The following is an 8,410-nucleotide window of genomic DNA, read 5'->3' on the forward strand; positions in this document are numbered from 1 at the left end:
TGGCATCACAGCTCACAGCAACCTCCAACTCCTGGGCTCAAGCAAGTCTCCTGCCTCAGCCTCCCAAGTAGCTGGGACCACAGGCGCCTGCCACAGTGCCCAGCTATTTTTTGGTTGTAGCCGTCATTGTTGTTTGGCAGGCAGGGCTGGATTCGAACCCACCATCTTAGGTGTATGTGGTTGGCGCCTTAACCACTTGAGCCACAGGTGCCGAGCCAAGGGAGTAATGGAATCTTAAAGAAAGAGAAAGCCAGCAAGATAGATTTGGAGGCAGAGTTAATCAAATATTCTCTTGGGAAGGGATGGCATGCACTTTGAATTGCTCACACACAGGAACTATAGGTAGACTCTGAAATTGGATGAGAATAGTTTTGAAGTTTACATGGTCTGCCAAAGCTATCCAAGATAATACCATCTCTGTTGGCTCTCTAAGAAACCTTCTGAAGATTATTAGTTCAGCTTCTTAGCACTGATAACTGCGGTGCTCTCTAAAATGTACCTCCACCACTGAAAGTGTGCATTCTGATTGAACCACCAATTCCTTACAGGGGTATATGGAAGATCTGCACAGCCTGAAAATTATTTTACAGTTGGTGAGGCTATCTTTAAGAAAAAGAACACAGGCTTGGCGCCTGTGGCTCAAGTGGCTAAGGCGCCAGCCACATACACCTAAGGCGGCAGGTTCAAATCCAGCCTAGGCCTGCCAAAACGACAATGATGCCTGCAACCAAAAAATAGCCGGGCGTTGTGGTGGGCACCTGTGGTCCCAGCTACTTGGGAGGCAGAGGCAGGAGACTTGCTGGAGCCCAGGAGTGGGAGGTAGCTGTGAGCTGTGATGTCATGGCACTCTACCCAGGGGGACAGCTTGAGGCTCTGTCTCAAAAAAAAAAAAAAAAAAAGAAAGAAAGAAAGAAAGAAAGAAAGAACACAAATTGGCAAATATGAAATTGCTCCCAAGGTGTTGGAAGGGACCAGTGCGAGGGAGTGGTTTGAAGCTGAAGCGTTGTTGGCATCAAGGTGTAGCCGCTGGAGTTCAGTTAGGGTCAGTTCTGATAGCCTATCTCCTCCGGGTACACCACCCTGCAGAGCTGAGGGCCAGACCTCAGCAGAAAGAAGCCTTCTCACTCTATCCCACAGCATTTTAATAACATAAATGCAACAAAAGAGTCAAATTTCGAACTGTTTCTTAAAAGAATCATCATCTCTTTATGACCCTTCCTACCTGTATCATCATCATCCTACTAAAAAAGAACAGAGGCTCTCTCCCATTTCTTAGCTCCTCCCAGGTTCTGTCTAGCTTTCTGAATTGCAAATATGTAGCAATGCTAAAGCAGGGAAAGAAAAAAAAAAAACTGTAAAGATATGGGCTGTGCCCAAAACAAGATTCAAACATTGCTGGGCCAGAAAGAGGAGAAAATTTAGAGCAGTAGACAGGAAGAATGAAGTGGCCTGTCACGCTGTGGGTCTGGAGGGAGCCAGCCAGGCCAGGAGGGCAATGGGGCAGAGAGATGCTCCCTCTAGGAGAGACTGTGAGATCCACAGCTTAGAGGCTGGAATGGGACTCTGCTGTTCCTGAGAGGAGGCTGACAACATCGGAAACCTGGGGACATGGTTTATATTCAAGTCTGTACCTAGAAAGACAGAGGCCACAGTCGTAGCCCAGAGACCAGGAATTGAACCATGCTGTGCACTCATCCAAACACAAGATCTAGAATATCACCTCTTCCAGCTGCTTACGTAAAACCTGGTTCTGGGTTAAGGAACCCAGTGAGTTAGAGCGGGCTGTTAATAAATACTGCCTAACTGGGCACCTAACCGGTATAGGAGCCACTAGCCACGTGTAGCTCGTTATATTTAAATTCATATTCATTAAAATTAAACAAAATTAAAAATACAGTTTCTCAATCTCACTAGCTACATTCTAAATTCTCCATAGCCACGTGTGGCTGGTGGCTATTGGACTAGACAGTGGAGATACCAAATACCTCCATCACTGTAGAAAGTTTTATTGGCTAGAGCCGACCTAGACAGAGAAAGCCAAGTACAAGGAGAGATGGAAGAAAAGAGTGCAGCAAAGAAATATTCCACTCTAGACTTGCCTGAAAATCAAAATTCTAAACGTATGATGAAAACACTAAGGTACAGTATTTTTTGGATATTTTCCCAAAATATTTATTGAAAAATATTTTCAGTAGATATTGTTTTAAATTAAATTAACAAGGCTGACAATAGGAACAATCCAAATACACTTCAAATGAAATAAATGTAATTAGAACAGGCTGAGAAGTATTTTTACATGGGAATGCTAAGAATTCTCCATGATGATATCTATAAAAAAGAGCAATAAACGAGAAAGGAAAACCAACTAAAATGGAAACAAAAACCTATCTTTCTGATAAAGGGCAAAATAGAAAACCTAAACATGAAAGATTACAAAACTCAAGTTTTCCTGGTTGTGGTCCAGTCCCACAGGGCCCTCGTGCAGGCCAGCCCTAGACATGCTGGATGGCTTTAACAAATGACTTTGGATGGAGGTTTCCCCATCAGTCTGGCCAGAACTTTCTTGGAACTTGGCTGTAGACAGACTGAGGTCATCAACCACAGTCGTACAAAAGCTCAGCACTGATACCCTAGCTAAGGATAATTGTACAATATTTTCTAGAAATGGGCATCTCAGCAATGATGAAATAGTGAGACCAGTGATACCATCTTCTGCTGGGACTTTGTCACAGGCTTTGCAAATCACATGAGCAGAAGAGTTAATGACTGTGATGACTTAATATCAATCCTACTGGACACCTTTTCTGTTTGGCTTCTATTTTATTCAACATATTTTTATTAACCACTTCTATATTATGGGTCCTGCCCTAATCTTAGAAATACAAAGGGGAGAAAAGAAGCCCTCAGAGTTTTCAATTGTAACATAAGTGACGGGGGCATGTGAGAAAGGAAGTACTCACTGTTTAATGAGAAGCAGGGCACAGAGGGGATGGTGTGGACTGTCTCTGAGAAGGATTTCATGTGCGTGCACTGTGGCTCAATCCTGTAATCCTAGCAATCCTCCCAATCGTCTGGGAGGCTGAGGCAGGAGGAGTTTGAGACCAGCCTGAGCCAAAGTAAGATCCTGTCTCTACTAAAAATTGAAAAGTTTAACTGGGGAGCATGGTGGGTACCTGTAGTCTCAGCTACTCGAGAGGCGGAGGCAGAAGGATTGCTTGAACTCATGACTTTGAGGTTGCTATGAACTAGACTGAGGCCATGGCACTCTAGGCTGGGCAACAGAGTGAGACTCTCAAAACAACCAAAAAGCTTCACAAAGAACCTGAATGTGCACTTAAAGCTACTTCAAAATCTTACCAAATGGTTGGAAATGTGATATTTACGGTCATCCATCAGTATCCAAGGGAGAGTGGTACCGGGATTTCCTCCACCCACCCTCCGTAGATACCAGGGCCAGATACTCCAATTCCCAGGACAGCCCTGTGAAATCTGGGGATACAAAAAGCCAATCTTGGGGCGGCACCTGTGGCTCAAAGGAGTAAGGCATCGGCCCCATATGCCGGAGATGGAGATGGCGGATTCAAACCCAGCCCGGGCCAAAAAAAAAAAAAAAAAAAAAGCCAATCTTCTGACCCTCCTCCTATCCATGGGCTCTGCACCCTGTGACCACTGTATTTTTAATCCTGGTTGGCTGAACTTGCTGATGTGAACAATGAACTTAGATGACATTTTTTTTTTTCATGTGGAGAAAAGGACCAATGAAGAAGAGGAGGAAGGGGAAGGAGGGATAGAGGAGGAGAGGGAGGGGAAGGAGGGGTGAGGAGGACGCTCCCTAAGCCAAGCACCTAAACAGGGAAAAGGCTTTACATCTTTACCCACATCTCTGCTGCAAGGTGGATCTTCTAAAAAGTACATTTTCCAGAGGTAGAGACGTAGACAAAATGGCCAATTATTATGAAACAAATAGATGAGTTTTTTCTTTTAGAACTTTCTCTTGTATTTTCAGGTGCCAAATATGGTTTTGTGTTTATTTACTTTTTTTTTTTTTAGCCCTAGTCATCTCTCCCAGGATTTTCATTTCTAGTAGCTCCATCACCTCCCACTTCGTCTCCAGTGTGATATTCCATCCCACTCTGAATCTGGATACTTGACTCATTTTTGAACTTTCCCTTCAGTTGCAAAGCTCCCAGAACTGAAAGTGAGCTGTAAACCTGTTGAAATTGATTTTTTTTTTTGAGACAGAGCCTCAAACTGTCCCCCTGGGTAGAGTGCCGTGGCATAGCTCACAGCAACCTCCAACTCCTGGGCTCAAGCGAGTCTCCTGCCTCCGCCTCCCAAGTTGCTGGGACTACAGGCGCCCGCCACAACGCCTGGCTATTTTTTTTTGGTTGCAGCCATCATTGTTGTTTGGCGGGCCTGGCTGGATTCGAACCCGCCACCTTAGGTGTATGTGGCTGGCACCTTAGCCACTTGAGCCACAGGCGCTGAGCCGAAATTGATTTTTAGACACCTGCAAAACTTTTCTCCAGATTTCATAGGACTTTAGTTATCCAGTAGCTGATGTGCCTGATCACTGTGAAAGGCAGGGAATATTATACAAATGGGATCATATAGGATGTGACCTTTGGGAACTGGCTTTTTTTACTCAGCAAACTTCCTTGGAGAGTCATTGAGATTTTTCATGTATCAACAGTCATTCTTTTTTGTCGTTGATTAGTAGTCCATGGTATAAGTAAAGCATGTTGTATACCCATCAGTGTAGGAGTGGTCCGTTTTCTCTGCATCCTTCTTGCCAGCATTTGGTGGTGTTGCTATTTTTCACTCTGTCTACATCCTGATAGATGCATAGCAATCTTTCACTGTGGTTCTAGTTTGCATTTCCCAACTGCTAATTATTTTGAACATTTTTTTTTTTTTGTGCTTGTTTGTCATCTATACTCTCTCTTCAGCAAACTTTTCATGTCTTTTGCTCATTTTCTAATTGAATTGACCTTTTTTTTAAGACAGAATCTCACTTAGTTGTCCCAGGCTAGAGTGCCCCTAGCATCGGCCTAGCTCACAGCAACCTCAACCTCCTCAGCCACCCAAATGGCTGAGACTACTGGTGTGCACCAGCACTCCCGGCTGATTTTTTTGTTAGGTAAGAGAGGATCTTGCTTTTGCTCAAGCCAGTCTCAGACTCTTGAGCTCAAGGGATTCTTCTACCTTGGCCTCCCGTAGCGTTAGGATTATAGGCGTGAGCCACTGCACCCAACCCTGTTTTTAACTGTTGCATTTTGAGAGTTCTTTATATAATCTAAATTCCAGTCCTTTGTCAGATATGTGATCTGCAAATATTCTCCCAGTCTGCAACTTGTGTTTTCAACCTCTTCACAGGAACTTTGGCAAAAGAAGAGTTTGTCACTTTGATGAAGTTGAAGTTATCAATTTTTCCTTTTAGGGATTTGGTGTCAAGTTTAAGAACTCTTTGCCTAGCCCCAGGTCTCAAAGATTTTCTCCTATTCCTTACACATCTTTAAAAATACACAATGGATTTTCTCAGTCCCTGGAGAAAACCTTTAATTGGTTTGCAACAGCATTTCAAATCAAATCCTACCTCCCTCCGCAGGGCGATCAGTCCCTGCTCACTCTTACAGAATCTCCTCCCCTGGCCCTTCTGTCACTTACCAGGGGCAATCCCAAGGACATTCTCTCTATTTCTCCTTTTTTTCCCCCATGCTGAGACATCATGCAGGCCTTTCCCTCTGTCTCAAATGCTCTTTATGTGGCAGGTTTCTTCACACACTTTGGGACTCAGCGACATGTCACTATGTCTGCAAGACCATCTCAGATCACCCAGTCTGTACCGGTTCCACCGTAAGTTTTTACATCAACACCCAACCTTTGTCAGTTAACTGCTAATATATATTTCAGCACTTTTTCCCATCGTTTGCTATTTAATTGTCTAGCATCTGGTCCATCACCAGACTCTAAATTCTGCAAGAACAAGGACTCAGTCTTATCCCTCGTGATGTCACCCAGTGCTCATTTCAGGGCTTAGCAAACAGTATGCCCTCGGTAAATATTTGCTGAGAAAACTAATTAATGAGGACATTTTAAGAAAATCTTTTCCCTCCATATACAGTATTTTCTGAGGAATTTCAAGCAGATAAAAAATTTCATTTGGGATCATAACTGCTTTGGACAAAGTTCTTTTTAGATGAACTCTTCTTGTCCAGATTATCTTTATTTATTTAGTCTCTAGAATTTGAAGCAGAAAGGAGATTTCTTTTTTTCTTTTTTTTTTTTTTTGAGACAGAGCCTCAAGCTGTCGCCCTGGGTAAGGTGCCGTGGCATCACAGCTCACAGCAACCTCCAATTCCTGGGCTCAAGCGAGTCTTCTGCCTCTGCCTCCCAAGTAGCTGGGACCACAGGTGCCCGCCACAACACCTGGCTATTTTTTTTTTTTTTTGGTTGCAGCCATCATTGTTGTTTGGCGGGCCTGGGCTGGATTCGAACCCGCCACCTTAGGTGTATGTGGCTGGCGCTTTAGCCACTTGAGCCACAGGCGCCGAGCCCAGAAAGGAGATTTCAATAAAAATTGTGCTATATTAAAAAAAAATTCTAGGCTGTAAAATAGTGTTTATGTGTCCTATTTTCACTGAATTCCTACTACCCTGGCATCAAAGAAACTGTTTCTCTATTCGAGAATTTACAGTGCTTGCTTTGGCAGCACATATACTAAAATTGGAATGATACAGAGAAGAGTAGCATGGCCCCTGCGCAAGGATGACACGCAAATTCGTGAAGCGTTCCATATTAAAAAAAATATATATAGAGAGAGAGAAAAAAAAGAATTTACAGTTCAGTGAGGAGGTGTGTGGGCAGACGGACAACGGAATCCATAATCAGAAAGCATTGTGAGAAGGACTCAGATGCTCTTGGGACACCAAGAAAGTGCGCCTTGCTCAGAACGGTGACTAGGGGCAAAGGGGATCACACAAGATTCTTCAAAGGAGACAACACTTGGCCTGAGCCCCAAAGGAAACTGTAAAGTCAGCCAGGCAGAGATTGAGGGGGGCAAAGGAGCCGGGGAAACCCCGTGGAACAGGAGGACCTGAGGCTATGGGGTGGTAGGCTCTGGATTGTGTAGGCCTTGTGTACCAAGCTGTAGAGGAAGATTTGAAGGGTCAGAGAGCTCCACGAGCATTATATTCTTGAATGATCAAACTGGCCTTATTTGTAAGGATGGACAGGAGGCTGTGAGCCTGGAGCAAGCAGAGGCCGTTACAGAGAAAGGCCCCAAATCAGGCAGTGACAGGGAAGTGAGGAAAAGGGGGCAGTTTGACTGATAGAGGGCAACCTGTATCAACAGCACTTGTTGACCAAATGGTAGACAAAGGGCATGATGGACAAGGGAGACTGAACCACAAGAAAGGGGAGAGAAGACATCTGCTTTGATCCCTCCACTCTCTGGGGGAGAAAATTCAGGAGGAGGAGCGAGCCACTTTGTGTAAGGGAGATTAAGAGTAAGGTGCCCACGGGCCAGCCAGTGGGGAGTGCCAATAAGATACATATCTAAGTCTGGAACTCAGGTTGCATATCCTTTTAGAAATAATTTTCCTTGTGCAAATAACTACTAGAAGTGATTATTTGGGCCCCATAATATTAAAAATATTTAAGTACCTAAGATAATTTTTGCCGTTGGCTTGTGCTGGAAATCATGAAAATCACAGGGCCTTTGCCTCCTTAGTCTGATGCGATGGATGTATTAGTTTAATATTCTGGACTATAATGGATGATTTTCTACAGTAAAGAAAATACTAAACGATGAGCCTATAAGGTCTAAGGAGATCTTAGACTTATTTTTTAATGGAAACAGGGAACCGAAATGAACTATGGAATTCTGGTTCTTGGACCACTGGGGTTGAGCTCAATCCCACTCCCTTATTATATTGTTGCCAGAATATTTCATTAATCTGTTTAAGATAACTCACTTAGACAGAAATTTAAACCTATAAGCATTTTTGCTTTCCCATAATGAAGGACATAAGCATGTATTTGAAAGAGTGAGTGCAACTGGGGTCTGGGTGGGGGGCATGAATCTCCTACATAACCTTTTGAGCAATTTCAGCACATTCTCCCACGGACCTAACACACAGCTGGTGGGCTGATATCGTAACCGGAGCATGATAATTCACTGGCGTTAACCTAACCCAGTCTTACTGGGAACCCACATGAGAAGAATGGCCCACCACAGGACACAGGTCAGCTGCCGCCTGGCACTCACAAGGAAGAGGAACAACACGAGGATTCACTGAAGCCTGGAGCACCATGGCAAGCTTGAGGCTCACTAGGAACTTGCAGCTGCTCCCAGGCCAGCCGGACGTGATGCTGGGAGGAAGGAGGCTGTTCTTTTTGGCAAAGAATA

General features: G+C 44.1%; 1 non-coding gene across 1 annotated transcript; it reads left to right on the forward strand.

Moving 5' to 3' along the window:
- Positions 1-6,696: 6,696 nt before the first annotated feature.
- On the forward strand, positions 6,697-6,803 carry LOC111728155. Its single transcript, XR_002775540.1, has one exon. It is a non-coding gene; the product is annotated as a U6 spliceosomal RNA (small nuclear RNA).
- The last annotated feature ends 1,607 nt before the right edge of the window (positions 6,804-8,410 follow it).

This window comes from Otolemur garnettii, unplaced genomic scaffold, assembly GCF_000181295.1.
Source record: "Otolemur garnettii isolate 467f Iridium unplaced genomic scaffold, OtoGar3 scaffold00004, whole genome shotgun sequence".
NCBI lineage: Eukaryota > Metazoa > Chordata > Mammalia > Primates > Galagidae > Otolemur > Otolemur garnettii.